The sequence below is a fragment of the Canis lupus genome, chromosome X (genome assembly GCF_003254725.2).
Source record: "Canis lupus dingo isolate Sandy chromosome X, ASM325472v2, whole genome shotgun sequence".
NCBI classification, from domain to species: Eukaryota; Metazoa; Chordata; class Mammalia; order Carnivora; family Canidae; genus Canis; species Canis lupus.
In genome coordinates this window covers 6,770,293-6,786,708 of record NC_064281.1, presented here as the reverse complement: position 1 = coordinate 6,786,708, position 16,416 = coordinate 6,770,293, and the positions used below count along the sequence as shown (strand labels likewise).

Below are 16,416 nucleotides of genomic sequence, written 5' to 3'. Positions count from 1 at the left end.
GACCCAAGTGTCCCCAAGTCCGTATTTTAGAGGTTTGTTCAGGCCGGGGCCCAATCAAGGGCTACAACTTCTATTTGGTTACCGTCACGGGCCGCATGTGTCCTCCCAAAATTCATAGGTTGAAACCTCCCTGCAGCGTGATGGCATCTGGGGGCGGGGCCTCTGGGAGGTGATCAGGTCCTGGAGGTGGCGCCCCCTTGATGGGACTAGGACCCGGCAAGGAGATCCGGAGAGCTAGCTGCTGGGGCAAGGTGGCCAGTTGCAACCCAGCAGGGGGCCTCCCCGGAGCCCACCGGGGTGGCCGCCTCCCGAGCTGAGAGAGGAGGCTGTTGTTGACGAGCCACCTGGTCTCTGGTACTCTGTCCCGGCAGAGGGGAGGCCCGGGGGGGAGCAGGGGAGCGGGGGCCGGCTCTGGGCCAGGCTGAGCTGCGACCAGAAACAGAATTCCTGGCCTGGGCACAGCAGCTCGCTCACTGCAGGCCAAACCAATTTTGATGAGGCCTGGAAGAGTCAGAGAGAAGGCTGATGGCACGGGGACGATGGGACAGGCACAGTGCGGTCCCAGGCCCGCGACAGGAGTCTCCTGGCCAATCTGAGCCCCCCGCCCCGCCCGTCGCTGCTTCCTGTCTCTTGCAGACCCTGGACATCCCTCTGACCCCCCCCCCAAAGCCAAGGAGGCAGCAGGACCAGCAAATCCCGGGGGACCCCATGTCACGGACCCAGCAACTGCGCCAAGAGGAGAAGTGACGCAGATAAAGCGGCTCAGGTGTCAGAGTCAGATCCCGGGCCACGCGTCCTGTCCTGAGACTGGAGGCCCTGCCCTAGGTTGGGCGGGGGAGGGGTTCCGCTAGGTTGTGCAGGCAGTTGGCATCGGCCTCCCACCAGCTACCCGAGAGGCCGCCACCGTCTTGTCCCCGCGGTCACTGCCAGCACCACCTCCGTGACGCGCCGCCGGCCCACGCGTGCCGATGAGGAAGGGATGCGGCCGTGAGGTCTGTGCCGGGGTCTCAGGTGACGAGGACAGGGGTGTCGGGGCACCCCTGGGCTCCAGCACACGCTGCTCTGGTGCCCCATGCTCTCTCTCCTCCCTGCCCAGCTTCCCAGCTCTCAGTGGCACACACAGGCCTCCCCTTTTGGACAGAAGCTATTTCTGGAACCCCACAGTGTCAAAAAGCCTTCTCGTTGTATTTTCCAATATTTATGACATGATGAAAGGGAATCGGATCTCTGATCAAGGGCTTAGGTCAAACCAACCATAGGAAAGTGAATTCTAGACTACTGAAGCCAGAAGAACATTTAGAGACCATCCACATCAGTGGTTTGCAACCAGAGGCAATGCTCCCACCCCGGGGGATCAGGTGGCAGCGGCCAGAGACGTTCTGCTTGTCACAACCCGGGGAGGGGCGCTCCTGGCGGGGTGAGCAGAGGCCAGGGATGCCACTAAGCCTCCTACAGTGCACAGGATGGCCCCACCACAACACATTTATTCAGCCCTAAAGGTCACCAGAGCTGAGGCAGAGAAACCCTGATCTAAATTTCTTGGTTACTTTGATGAGAAAACTGAGGCCCAAAGACACAAAGTAACATGCCCAAGGTTACACAGTCCAGAAGCCAGAAGTAGAATCCAGTCTCTATGACATCTGTCTCTATCACCTGTTCTGCTCTATCTAGGGCTGAGTGGGGGAGAAGGAAGGAAGGGACCCAAGGATCTTACTCCCTGTAGCCAACCTGAACCAAATGAAGGAAATTGCAACAAACCAATTGCTGAATTACTGCAACAACACATCAGGACGTCCAAGCTCTGTAAGAAATGCCATATACAAAATTACACCTATACAAAAATTAACTCGAGATAAAGACTTTTGAACCTAAGACCTGACACCATAAAACTCCTAGAAGAAAACATAGGCGGTAAGCTCCTTGACACAGGTCTTGGAGATGATTTTTGGAATCTGACACCAAAAGCAAAAGCAAAAATAAATAAGTCATATTAAAAAGCTCCACAGAGGGCAGCCTGGGTGGCTCAGCAGTTTAGGGTCGCCTTCAGCCCAGGGCCTGATCCTGGAGACCTGGGATCGAGTCCCGCATCAGGCTCCCTGCCTGGAGCCTGCTTCTCCCTCTGCCTGTGTCTCTGTGCCCCTCTCTCTCTCTCTCTCTCTCTCATTAACAAATAAAATCTTTAAAAAATAAAATAATAAAAAAATAAAAAGCTCCACAGTAAAAGAATTCATCTACAAAATGAAAAGGCAGCCTGCTGAATGGGAGAAAACATCTGCAAATCATCTATCTGATAAGAAGCGAATACCCAAAATATAAAGAACTAACACAACTCAGCAGAAAATAAAATCTGATCAAAAAATGGACAGATCTAAATAGACATTTCTCCAGAGAAGATGGACAGATGAACAACGGGCACATGAAAAGACGCTCAACATCACGAATCATCAGGGAAATGCAAATCAAAACCACAACTAAATAACACCACACACCTGTTAGAAGGGCTATTAACAGAAGGACCAGAAATAACAAGCCTTGGCCAGGCTGTGGAGAAAAGGGAACCCTCGTGCACTGCTGGTGGGAATGCAAACTGGTGCCCCCACCGTGGAAAACAGAATGGAGGCTCTTCAGAAAACCTAAAAATAGAACTACCACATGATCCAGCAATTCCACTTCTGGGTATTTATCCAAAGAAAACAAAAACACTTAGCTCAAAAAGATATCTGCCCTGCTGTGTTCACTGCAGCATTATTTACAACAGCCAAGGCAAGGAAACAATCCGTCTGCGGACGGATGATGGATGAACGGATAAAGAAGATGCGGTACATATTTACAATGGAATATTATTCGGCCCTAAGAAGGAATGAAAGCTTGCCATTTGCAACAACCTGGATGGACCTCGAGGGCATTATGCTAAGGGGAAGTCAGTCAGACAGAGAGAGTCAAATACCGCGGGGAATCAAGCTCGTAGAGAGCAGATTGGTGGTTGCCAAGGCAGGGGGTAGGCAGTGGGAGAAATAATTTTTTTTTATTTTTAATTGAAGCTTCAAGCATGGTTGGATCCAGGGACTTGAAAATAATTAATGAAAAATGAAGATCAGTTACCAGCTAGGTAATGAAAATTGCTAGCGAGCTCCTTGAGAATGAGTTCAGCCTGAAACCGTGCTGGCAAATCCGGTTCATCCCTGACTCCTCCACCAGCGGGAACTGCAGAGGCCCCCGCGATGGTTTAACCCCCTCTGGTGTGAGCAGGGTAGCTCCCCCAGGCCTTCAGGACCTGCTCAATTACTAAACATCGACTGATTTATTAAACAGTAACTAAATATTCCCGGTACCACGCCCAGAGCTGGAGATAGAGGAACGCACAATAAGCACACAAACCCGAGGCTTCGTGGACTTCCTATTCTATTTCTAGCAGGGAGAAACAGACTCGAAGCACCATAAATAAGTAAATTATTTAAAAATTTATAAAGAAGAAAGAAACCACAATGAGATGCCATAACTACCTACCAGAATGTTTATTTTTTTTTTTTAACAAAACTGACAATACTGAAGTGCTGGCAGGGAATCATTTATATACAATAAGACTCAGTCACCTAAAAAAAAAAAAAACACAAAGGGATAACCCCTATGTACCTACTAGCGGGGCTAACATTAAAGAAACAAACCAAACCAAGGTGCTGGCAAGGATCCTCAGCAACTGAAATTCTCATACATTGCTGGCAGAAATGCAAAATGGTACACCCACCTTGGAAAATAGCCTGGTATTTTCTTATATAAGCAGAATTCATAAAAACAAGACTATGCTAGCAAAGACACAGCTGTAGAGATACAGACACGAATGTATGGACATATATAGGCGAGGATATGGACAGAGGTACGATTTTGACATTTGGCTCTCTAGATCCAAGTATATGCAAGACTACGTCCCAATATCTTACCAGCTCGTTTTCTGACATAGCATTAATTTCTCAGAAACATTATTTTGATTTTAGCAAATGGTAAGTCTCTGACTTCACCCCATCCCCATCCCATTTTTCTTTGCTGACTTCACCCCCACCCCATCTCTAGCCCCATTTTTCTCTAAACAGGGTTCACATCCTCTCTTCTCCTTGATGTCTTCTGGATGGCAATCTTACAAAGTTCTAAGTTGGAAGAGAATTCTCCATCGTTTTTATAAGCCTTGCCTTACTCCGAAATTAATTGGAAATCAGTTAGAAAATAAAGCAGATGAACTCCAATAAAAAAATAATAATAAAAGGAAAAAAATAAAAATAAATTTAAAATAAAATAAATTAAATTAATTTTTAAAAAAGAAAAGAAAGCAGAGAGAGAAGTATATAAATCCCCTCCTTAGAACCAAAGCTATCTGGGCTGCCTGACAGTAAGCCCCCTGCAGGGGGTAAAGAATAAAAACCCTTCCTTATATTATCAACTAAAATAGCATTGCTTTTTAATACTGTCCTCCAACAGTTACTGGGGAATCAAATTATTCATGGTGTGTGTTCCAGCACAGTTTACTGATGCCCTAACTTCCAGGGGGGTCACGTTTTACAGAAAAGGACGTCACATTCTCCTCCCAAGGGTGCCCACCCGTGTCCTGGCCTCAGGTCCTATTTGAACCAGAGAAAGGAATGTGAACAGATTAGAATGCTTAACAGAGTCCATTACAATCCCACCCCCTGTCCGGCCAGAACTGAAAAGTCACCTGACCCCCTCCATCTGCCGCTGAGTCATCAAGCCCCTTCTTCAGCAAGCTAACTATTCAGCACGGGAATTAAAAAGAACACTGGGAATTCTTCCGTTTGGGTGTTCGCCTCCACCCCACCCCCTTCTAAAAACCATTTTGTCCTTAAGAGATGTAGCTGATCCGCTGTCTCTTACACTCGCAGTTAATCTTCGGGGCTTGCATTTTATTTTATGGATTTGATTGGATTGGATGCTGTCATTTTCTCATCTACTTAAGACACCTGGAGGGGGAGAAAATGCATTTCTGACACATCCCCTCTAAAGGTTGGAACCTTGCAAAACAACGCCAAACGACTTACACTGCACATCTAGCTCTTTAAATTGCTAACCAGTAAGTTCCCGTTCCATTCAGAGCAAAGCAGCTCTTGCTTTAGAAGAAATCGGGCTAAAGACTGAGGACAAACGTCCTGAAGGGGGAATCGGTAAAGGTGGCATTATTTAGGAAGCACAATGACAGCTGGAAAGCAGTTGACAGTTATCTTGGACCAGCCCGTTTCTCGCTTTATAATGCATGTGTGGGGATCATTCCGGTTTTTTTTTCTCGCCGGGGCAAGAGGCCCCGGTCTTCCCGTCTGGCCCCTGCCCACTTTCCCGGATGGGCACGCCAAGCCCGAAGTCACGCGTGGGCCTGCAACACCCCCGCCCCGCACCCCCGCCTGGTGCCTGCAGCAGCCGCAGCCGCCGAAGACCCCACTTTCGCTTTCTGGGGAGCCGACGGGCTGCGGGCCTGCAGGCCGGGGTGCGCCTGCAGCGTGGGCGCCGCGCGTCCCTTACCTGCAGTGCCGCATGGCGCATCCCCGCCGCCCACCTGCACGGCATCCTAGAGCATCCTTTCTTCGGCGCGACGGCTGCGAGCGCGGTGACGTCACCGGGGGCGGGCCCCACGCCGCCACGTGACGCCCTCGGGGCGAGGCGGGGAGGGGGTGGGGGGCGAGGAAGACCCTGGACGTCCGGGGAGGTGAGGAGCGAGCGGCCGGGGAGCCCCGCTCCCGCGCCCCTTCCGGGCAGCTCGCTTGAGGAGCGCGGCGTGCCTAGGCTTTCAGCAACTACGGGGAAACAAACGGCACAGAGGGCGAAATCCGAGTGATTACAGGCTCCGAGCACGTAATGGGATTTCAAAAGAGTTAGGGATTAGTAATGAAAGGGAACAATTTGGTGTTTTAGTTTTCAAAGTCTTTATGAGATGCAACGGAGAAACATATTTTGTGCAGATCCAAGTGACAGGTAAAATATAAAGTGTCTGGAAATACTCTGCATAGAGGTTCAGGGTTTCAAATCATGTAGCAAAGATACCAAATACTGTAATTTGAAGCATATTCCTTATGGACCATTAGGCTATTCGCACTGATGAATAATGCTTTTATTTACTCTCAACAGCTACTTTCTACTATTAAACTTGTATTTGCCAAAGGTAAAAAAAAGGGATGCCACATAGTCCTACTGCTTGTATTTATTTAAAATAAAGCACTAATGCATGAGCATGGTTGTACTCGTGTCAGTGGTTTTTTTTTTTAACGCTGTGGCCAGGAATTTGATGTCTCAGAGACATGAAAGAGTTAATTCATAATAACTCTGTAACATTGTTTCACGCTTTTTAATTTTTATCACATTCTGCAGAAGTGAGTCATCTTACTATTACAGAAAACACGCACGATGTCAACATTTCCCATTCACAACTCAAAGCCTTCCCTAGAAAGCCTTAGAAAATTCCAACAGTGGTCATGTCCATTTGAAATGGCATATTTCAAACGTAAGCAGTGAACCCAATGCAACTTTCTTCTGCCAAGCCATAGACACGGCTTTGAAATGTGAAAGGACAAGAGCAGAAACTGGTCGCGCTTGTATTCCAGTTTCATACACTGGTTCACTTTCGAGAGAGTTTCAATCACGATTTTTTACATGGCCTGGCCTCCTGGCCGCCGAAAGAGATGTGAAATAGGTTGTTTCGCAAGCAGCCAGGAGTTACCTACTTGCTATTTATTACGGCGGCTTTCGCGTCCTTCTATATTTAACCAGGGCCCTTTTCCCACCATTCCCTCCGGATTAAGCACATGTCCGCTCGGGAGGTCTCTAATTCGGGGCACGGATACGGGCCCTCTGCCCCTCGCAGCGATCTACCATCATTTTCTGCACCGGACTTCAAAAGCCAACAATGTGGCCGTGTGCTTTTTCTAGGTCACTCGTCCCAGGCTGATTTTTCTAGGTGGTGAGCGACTTACCCTCGCCTTTCCGGTTCCCGAGCTCTAAAGTTTCAAGCGCGACCGAAACCCCCGGCTCCCGGGGCTCAGGGTCTCGCGGAGGCGGAGCCCGAGCTGCGCGCTCTCCGGCCCCGGGCAGACGTCGGCCTGGCCCCGGCGCCCCGGGCGGCCCCGCCCCCGCCCCGCCCCGCCCCCGCCCCCGCCCCCGCCCCGCGGAGCCCGGCCGCGCCGTCACGTGCCGGGCCCCGCCGCTCGGCCCCGCCCCGCGCGGCCGCCGCTCGCCTCCCGGGGGGACCTGCCGCCGCGACCGGGGCGATCCGGGCGGCGGCGGCGACGGCGGGGGGAGGCGCCGTCCTCCCTGCGGGGCGCTGCTGCTTGCGGGTGGCTTAGCTTGGCCTCCTCTTGCAGGGCACGCTCAAGTGTGAAAAACCAGGAGTGCAGGCGGGCGGTTCAGGGAAGGCCTAAGACGGACGTGTCATTCCGCACGGCGTGTGGGGACTGCTGTCAGAGGTTCCAAATAGCCAGACTCAAACCCGTGAGTCAGCAGCGAGAGAGAGAGAGAGAGAGAGAGAGAGAGAGAGAGACGCAGACACAGAGACAGAGAGAAGGAAAGGAAAGGAACAAGAAAAGAAAAACAGGGAATAAAAAGAAAAATTACTGTGCACACACCAGAAGTTGGCAGACCCCGACACTCAGCCCGAAATGAGGCTCAAGGGTGCCCCTGTTAGTGACAAAGCTGCGACTGTTCATTCTTCGCACTGATTACTTACAATAATTACAATTTTCAGTGGTTACCAAGTCCTTTATCAACTTTGGGAAGCGTTCAAGGTTTGCTTCTCATTTCCAGACACGTGAGCAAGGAGTGACCAGGTCCTCTAAGCCTGGCAGCCGAAGCCGAATCAAGCCTCGCCTGCGTGACCAAACCGGGTCTTTCTGCTCAGGGACCCCGCAAGGTGGGACTCGCTTTGTTTCTCATTTTAACAGCCCCTCCCCACGTCTGGGCCCTTCTCTCAGCAGGCTCAGGGCATGACCAGCCTTCGTAGCATCCTCCTCCTCCTCGACGTGCTGGGTGCAGTCAGGCGGCAGGATCACACACTTGCTGTTTCCATTAGTTCAGTCATATGTAATGCACTACAAAGGTCAATATGATTATAGGGAAAACAACAGGCAAGGATTGAAAACTTCCCCAGAGCAGAGCTACCCGGGAGCCAAGGTTTCACCAACCAAATAAATCCCAATGGCTTATAATCAGATTCAGGTTTCACCTAAGTCGATCTACAAAAGAACTTTTAAGGTTATTTACACAGGCACAACATGATGTATCAGCAAACACGTAACCTCGTGATGGCCAAGGATGAACTTGAGGTTGTGTTTCAGGAGGCGGGCTTCCACCTGAATCAGGCTTCCATACAATGTGAGCAATCGGGTAATTTTATTTTTTTTAAAGATTTTATTCATTTATTCATGAGACACAAAGAGAGGGAGAGGCAGAGACACAGGCAGAGGGAGAAGCAGGCTCCATGCAGGGAGCCCAACGTGGGACTCGATCCCAGGTCTCCAGGATCATGCCCTGGGCCAAGGGCAGACGCTAAACCGCTGAGCCACCGAGGCCGCCCTAACCGGGTAATTTTAATGAGAGGCATTTCTATGGAAACAAAAGAAAAACATGAATAGTTCAAGCAAATTAGAAATTCCATTTTCTGAGTTTGCAGAGCGGTCAGTTGAGAAAATTTCTAAAAGTCGGATTCTAAGTATCTTTAGGCAGAGCACAAACAGTGCGGTCAGGCAATCAGATCGTCCTGTTCGCAGTGTCAGTGTCCCCCCGGTGATCTCTCTGAGTGGCTGCACAGCTGCAGGCACAAAGAGCCGCACATGGGCTGCTGTGATTTCTTTGAAGTTTTTATCAAGTTGTCCAGTTGCAGCCTGCATGGTTTCGGGGAAAAGGCAGGCTTAGCCTCAGAGTGATTCCAAGTGAAAATAGTGGGAGAAAATTGGAAATGCTAGGCTGCAGGGTTTTAGCCAAATATTGGAGGAAGTTAGAATTCAGGATCCACTCCAGTTTGCGGGTAGAAAATAAACCTCAGATGATCAACGGCACTAGAATCTAAAATCCACAAGGGTGTGTTACTGAAACATAATTTTCTCTCCATAATCATTTCCATCAAAGACAACCATGGCAAGACTAATTTGTTTTGCAAATTAAGTTGACTTTTAATAAACTTGGCCTGATTATTTCTGAGTGCAGCAAAAATAGTGATGGATCATGCTCTTTCAGATCCTTTTAAATCTGCAAACAAGACATTAACGAACCAGCAATATTTTAAGTGAAGTTATAAAAAATTCTAATTATCTTCATTACTTCCTTTGGTCTCCTGTAATTAATTCTTGTTGATCTCGATCTTTTGTTCTTTGATGAATTCATCACTTTTCCACGAAAGCTTTAGAAATTCTTACCCAGTTCAGTGTCAAGATCTTAAGGTCAGCAGAGACCTGTATCCATAGGGTGCTTGTCAGGGTCTTTTTCATGAATCTCCTCAAAGATAAAGCACTTTTGCAGGAACATTTTGGCAAAAGCATCAGAATAAAACAATGACTACCTGTGAATGACAAAAGACTTAAAAACTGGCAATGGCTAAAGATCAGATGAGAATTCATTATAATGCAATTGACAAGAAAATTTGGTTATTTCTTCAACATGCAGCATTTTAAGACAATGACCGGAATTATGGCTGATAACACTATGTCAGTACATCAGATTCTCATGAATTTCATATAATTTCTGGAATGTTTACATTAATAACTTCCATATAAATATCTCCTAAAGAAAGCTTAGCATCACTTCTTATTTTACAATGCATCCCGTGAAATTTAACATAACACTAAAAACTTATTTGAGTGGGATTCCCTGGGTGGCTCAGCGGTTAAGTGCCTGCCTTTGGCCCAGGGTGTGATCCTGGGGACTGGGGATTGAGTCCCATGTAGGGCTCCCTGCAAGGAGCCTGCTTCTCCCTCTGCCTGTGTCTCTGCCTCTCTCTGTGTCTCTCATGAATAAATAAATAAAATCTTTTAAAAATGTAAAAATAAAATTTTAAAAACCTATTTGAAAAAACTTAGCTTTTTACATAAGTTTGCTTAAGTAAACCTGATAAAGACAAAACACAGAATCTTTGTTTTCTAGGCAGGTTACATTGAAGGTAAAGAAAAACCTTTGTTTGCAATTTCTTATTAAGTGCAGACCGAAAAACAAAAAACAAAAAAGAGCAGACCAATAACTAAGAAAACTTTGTCCTTTGAACAGAGAGAAAACCAAATTCTAATTTTGCACCACTGTACTTTTGATATTAAATTTCTCCCCTTTTTTTTCTTTTTAATTTAAATAAATCCAGGGTACCTGGGTGGCTCAGTGGTTGAGCAATTGCCTTCGGCTCAGGGCGTGATCCCGGGTCCTGGGATCCAGTCCCACATGGGGCTCCCCTCAAGGGTCCTGCTTTTCTCCCTCTGCCTATGTCTCTGCCTCTCTCTGTGTGTTTCTCATGAATAAATAAATAAAATCTTTTTTTAAAATTTAAATAAATCTATTTTAATCTCTGCTTTGCCACACATAAGATTCCTCTCTCAAGATCCCTTTTCTGCAAACCTTCTACAACTTTCTATATCCATTTGGGTTTTGTCCTTTTTTCTTTCTTATTCTGAAATAACGATTTTCCTTTAGGATGAAATTACTTTCTTTTTTCCCTTTACCAAAAATGCATCTCCATTCCTCATACCTGCTTTTACCCAAAACACACCTCCTACTTTTCATATACAGCCATTTTCTTTCATCCTTATTGTTTCTAGTGATTCTGTAAAAAACCAAAAAACAAAAACTAAGCAAACGAAACCCCCTTTTTCCTGACAACCTCAGCTTTATTAGTTCAGATGTTACCTCCTCGATTTCAAAGACTTACAAAGCTTATCTAGGAAAGGAATGGCCCAAAGCTGGCACTAGGTAATAATTATAGATGTATATAGATGTACTCAGAGAGGGTGGCACAGTCGCCTCTGCACTACGTTAAGTGAATAATACATCCTTTCTGTGTAACGCAGTTACATAAGCTTTTTGAAAATTAGAGCATGAGATTTACTCGCGTCCCCTGACATGGCTCTGTGAGCCTGGGGACCCTATGACAGGCAGGGGCGGCAAGATGCCCACATTACTGAGGAAGGCGCTTGCTCTAAGCTGAGCAGAGTAACAATCTGGAAGATGGGACAGCTAGGTCTAAGCTGATGGCAGGGTTGTAAATTATTGGGAACCACAATTCAGAATTCCCAGCCTTGCAAGTAGTTACAGGAAATAGGGGAAGGATTTTTTAAATGATTTCCCCCCCCCCCATTTTGTTCTTCTTTTACGTTTCTTTCTTTTTTTTTTTTTTCAAGGGTGGTTGTTCTTGTACTGGCCTTTTCAGCTGGCCACGCAGACTCTTCCATGGCTCAAGAGTGGTGGCTTTCAAACACGTTGGATCATTCCACAGCAAGAAAGAGAGTGTATATTCCGGCCCAGACCATACTTACACATATAAAACCACCTAAAATAAAAGCTTAATGAACTGGGGCACCTGGGTGGCTCTGTCGGTTGGGCATCTGCCTTCCTCTCGGGTCATGACCTCAGGCCCGGGGTCCCAGGGTCCTGGGATCGAGCCCCATATCGGGCTCCCTGCTCATTAGGGGAGCCTGCTTCTCCCTCTGCCTCTGCCTCTGCTTGTGCTGTCTCACTCACTCTCAAGTAAATAAATAAAATATTTTAAAAAAACGCTTAATGAACCAACACGTATTTCCCATTTTGAGTATGATATGCATTCACTCTTTTGCACTTTATGAAATTACCTTTTTCTTTACATACGGATAATCAATCCATCCATAAGCCCAACTATACATTAGAGACAAAATTGAAGATATATAGGATCCACTTATCTAGATAGCTGTAGATCATACGTGTATTTTCTATTATGCTAATGCTCGCCCACCAAGGGTCTGTGAGCACAGTTTCAGAAACCGGAAATTATGGTAAATCCTCACGCTGCAGGAAGGAGCTGGCCGGAGAGCCCCACTGCTTCTCACCCTGCACTGGGGCGCCTGCTGCTGTGCCTGCGCTGCCGACCTTGCAGGGCTTGCGTGCAGTTAGCTCACTTGTTCCAAGGGTTCTGACCTACTCGCTTTAATTCATTTTGCTGTCGCAGCCCTTCTTCCGATTTTTGAAACTATTTGTAATCTTTGCTTTCCGGGGAAAACCAGGGCGCGGGCAACCTTGAGCTGTCTATCCTGTGTTAGCATCCTGTGGCAGATTAGCAAACTGATAGATACATTTAAAAATTATTGAAAGTGTATCCTTTCTCATAATAATGTTTTTCAGTGTGGCATAAAATTTGTTAATAGACCCACACATTTGTTTCTCTCTGTAAAAATTTAAAGACCCAAAGTAGATAAACTTAGTTTTCCCATTTAATGTTAATCTTATTTGGAAATGACTTAGATGTTCACTGAATAGCCATTATTAGGTTTAACTTAGCATAAGCTTTGACCTAATTTATATCTATTTAAATTACTTTTTTTAAAAGATTTTATTTTTTTAAGTGATCTCTGCACCCAATGTGGGGCTTAACCTCACGACCCCAGATAGAGTAGCACCCTCTACTGCTTGAGCCATCCAGCCCCCTCCTGTAAGTTACTTCTTTTGAACAATGAAGCTTGGATCAGATATCAAATAAATAGTTAACTACTGAAGAAATACTTCTATTAAACCAACAAATTTATTTTGTATTTATTGAAGATCATCGCAGGTCATGTGAACTTGAAAAAAACATTTAGGTTCCTTTCTACATTTCTGAGAGTATACTTGATTTATAGAAACACTTAATTTTCTTGAAGCCAATTAAATAGAGCTCTTTGCAAATTAGTTTCGGCAATACCATCCAGAGGTAGAAAAATATCACACATCTAGAGCACACCCACACAGACATAGAGACATACAGACATACAAATAGACCCAGAGCTCTTTATAGTTTTTGTTTTAAGAATGTTTGCTGTGTCTTGGGTACAAAACTCAGGAAAAAAGTAGTTAGGGGGCGCCTGGGTGGCTCAGTGGTTTAGCATCTGCCACTGGCTTAGGTTGTGACCCTGGCGTCCCGGGATCCAGTCCCACATCGGCCCCCCGCGGAGAGCCTGCTTTTCCCTCTGCCTGTGTCTCTGCCTATCTCTCTCTCTCTCTCTCTCTCTCTCTGTGTCTCTCATGAATACATAAATAAAATCTTTAACAAAGAAAGAAAGAATTGAGATATAGTCTCTCTGCTCTCCATTGGGGAAGGAAAGACTGATGTGCTACCCCAAGCCTCGGCTTCGGTCACTTGTTCCCCGATTTATGCTTTCTTTGTCTAAAAGCTTGCTGTGCTCACTTCTTGGGGTCTCATAGTTCTGTGGGCTCCCATACGGACACAATTAAATTTTTCTCCTGTTAATCTGTCTTCTGTCAATTTCATTATTAGACTCGCCAGAGAACCCAGAAGGGAAGAAGGGTAAAGTTTGCTGCCCCGACGATGTACTAGATTTCATTTATGAGAATATCTTTACATGTGAACATAGAAAACAGGTAAGAAATCCACTGAAGTCTCAACCACCCGTGGGATTTCACTGCCTAGCAGGATTCGGGTGTGTTTTACATTTTTCTTCTTTTTAGCTTGGTTACATTTTCTAATTTTTCTACCATTAAGGTGTATTACTTTTGTAACAGGGAACAGTCTTTGCTTGTTTTCTTAAAAACACTCAAGTAGGGATCCCTGGGTGGCGCAGCGGTTTGGCGCCTGCCTTTGGCCCAGGGCGCGATCCTGGAGACCCGGGATCGAATCCCACGTCGGGCTCCCAGTGCATGGAGCCTGCTTCTCCCTCTGCCTGTGTCTCTGCCTCTCTCTCTCTCTGTGTGACTATCATAAATTAAAAAAAAAAAAAACACTCAAGTAGACACAATAATCATGGAAGAAATATTTTTGGCTGTTTTTTTTAAAGATATTATTTATGTATTCATGAGAGACACAGAGAGAGGCAGAGACACAGGCAGAGGGAGGAGCAGGTTCCCTGCGAGGAACCGGATGCAGGACTGGATCCCAGATCCCAGGGTCACAACCTGGGCCCAAGGCAGGCACCCAGTCGCTGAGCCACCCAGGCGTCCCTTCTGGCTGCTTTTTTTTTTTTTTTTTTTTTTTTTTTTTTATTTATGATAGTCACACAGAGAGACAGAGAGGCAGAGACACAGGCAGAGGGAGAAGCAGGCTCCATGCACCCACCGGGAGCCTGATGTGGGATTCGATCCCGGGTCTCCAGGATCACGCCCTGGGCCAAAGGCAGGCGCCAAACCGCTGCGCCACCCAGGGATCCCCTCTGGCTGCTTTTTAATGCAGATTTCATTACTTGAAGATTCTCAAATCTTAATTGCAAAACCCCAAGAGAACAATTCCCAGTCCTCCTAGATTATTCTGCTCCTAAAAATCTTTAGGAAAGAAGAAGCCAGCCCAAAACTGGTGTTAATGTTTCGTCGGCCGCTGGTCGGTCTCCATCTCTCTTCCGTATAAATTCCCTAGCCGTTGCCACCCGTCACGAAAGCATTCTGCAAATACCTGTGCTGCAACCTTTGAGCTTTAATCTCTCCTTAGTGGCGCCTTCTATTTTCTCCACAGCTTCCCGCACTGTATCCCTTGGAGCGGCGGCTGGGACCTCGGCGGCGGCGGCCGCTCTGGGAGCAGAGCGCTACTGCCATCTGGTGGCCACAGGCTGGAGCTGCCGCTCCTCATCCCACCGCGCGCGGGGCCCAACACGGGGAGCGCGGGGGTGGACCAGGCTTGGCCTCAAATTACTTTGAGTATAATTCGATGCCAAAAATGTTCCATTTCCCGGGACGCCTGGGGGGCTCAGCGGTTGAGCCTCTGCCTTCGGCTCAGGGCGTGACTCCAGGGTCGGGGATCGAGTCCCACGTCGGGCTCCTCGCATGGAGCCTGCTTCTCCCTCTGCCTGTGTCTCTGCCTCTCTGTGTGTGTCTCATGAATAAATAAATAACATCCTTTTTAAAAATGTTCCATTTCCCAGCCATTTTTAAGAGTTCACCATAGACCCTAAGTCTGCTTCATTTGGAACCCCTTAAGTGTAGTCGTTCAGGCAGGTGGAAGTATTGTAGACATTCGCACATTATTCTGGAACGGGTGCGGAGGAAACTGAGGGGTCCTTCTGTCCGAGGAGGCGAACCTGGTGGCCGGGCACCGAGGTAGAAGGGGAGTCTGCATAGACATGGAAACGCATTAATTACATGGTGGGGGTTTTAAGCCATTTTCAAGCCGCCTTGTGTTAACGCCAGGTACTCCGCGAACGGGCCCACTGGTCCGCTGCAGGTCACCTGACCCTCGCAGCAGCCTGCTGACAGGGGGAGGCGGCTGGGCTGTGCCCATTTCCCCGACAGCCCTGACAACAGTCACCCCCCCACGCTGGCACGCCCGGGGGGGGGGGGGCGGCAGGCCGGGTCCTCCTGGCTCCTCGCCCCGCCCTGCGCTAGCTCCCTGAGCCCCTCCGGAGCGCGATCCAGTTGTGCCCAGCGTAGCTCACATCACGTCGAGGCCCGCAGGCAGAGAGGCGGGCTGGATCTACCTCCCCGACGCCCGCGTAGCGCTAAGCCAGAAGCAAAACCGTCCCCGAATGTCCTCAGCCGAAAGCAGCGCCGCAGCCCGAGGTCATCCGTGGGCGCATCACACTCGCAGGCCTGTGCCCCGTGCCTCTGCCGGCCTTGCTTTTCCCCCCTGTGAAGTGGGCGGCGGCGGGCAGGACTCCTAGCGCCCGGCGCCGGCGCCTCGCGAGACTTGCGGGAGGGATCTGCACGGGGAAGGCCGCGGCCCCGACATATGCTTATGAAAACATCCTCCGATATTTTGGGGCAGGGGGCAAAGTCATAGTGTGCGCTCACACGCACGCGTAGCTCTCCGTGGAGCGGCGCGGCCAGCCTGTTCGCACCCGCCTTAGGCCGCACGGGCGCAGCCGCAGGGACGAGCGGGCGCACGCGCCCTGGCTGCCTGGGGATGCGTGTCCCCGGCCCGGCAGCGCGGGGTCGGCAAACAGCAGCCCGCGTGTGGTTTTCAGACGTGAGCGTTTGCTCGCTGTGACCTTTTGCACCAATTTCGATTTTTACGAGCTTCTCCCTGTGCGTCTGTGCTCTCGCTCAGATACACGGATAACATCTTGAAGGAAAGAGGAGCGGCCGAGTGACGGTGCGGACCCCAAGGGCATGCAGTCCCGCCCGCCGCAGCCATTCGGAGCTGCCGTCGTGGCCCCGGCACCGCCACCTCTCGGGGGAGGGCTAACCCGGGCCGCGGCCTGGAGGGGCCTCCGCGCAGGCGCAGTACAGCTGTGTGCAGGCGGGGGGGGGGGGGGGGGGGCCCAGCCCGCAGAGCCCGCAGCGCTGGCG

At 48.6% G+C, this 16,416-nt stretch overlaps 1 protein-coding gene and 1 long non-coding RNA gene across 3 annotated transcripts in view; one reads left to right on the top strand and one right to left on the bottom strand.

Moving 5' to 3' along the window:
• The window catches only part of CLCN4 (chloride voltage-gated channel 4), a 69,317-nt gene extending 62,203 nt beyond the window's left edge, over positions 1-7,114 (bottom strand). The window contains exons 1-2 of one of the 2 annotated variants that reach the window (XM_025436310.3): positions 6,966-7,114; positions 5,521-5,792 (exon numbers count right to left, since the gene is read on the bottom strand). The gene's annotated coding sequence lies outside the window, so the exon portion shown is untranslated. The remainder of the gene's footprint in view (positions 1-5,520; positions 5,793-6,965) is intronic. The other variant, XM_025436317.3, reaches the window with a different exon arrangement.
• A 126-nt stretch (positions 7,115-7,240) lies between these two features.
• LOC112655538 (uncharacterized) lies at positions 7,241-15,083 on the top strand. The gene is made up of 3 exons (XR_003133750.3): positions 7,241-7,897; positions 13,463-13,566; positions 14,648-15,083. It is a non-coding gene; the product is annotated as an uncharacterized LOC112655538 (long non-coding RNA).
• The last annotated feature ends 1,333 nt before the right edge of the window (positions 15,084-16,416 follow it).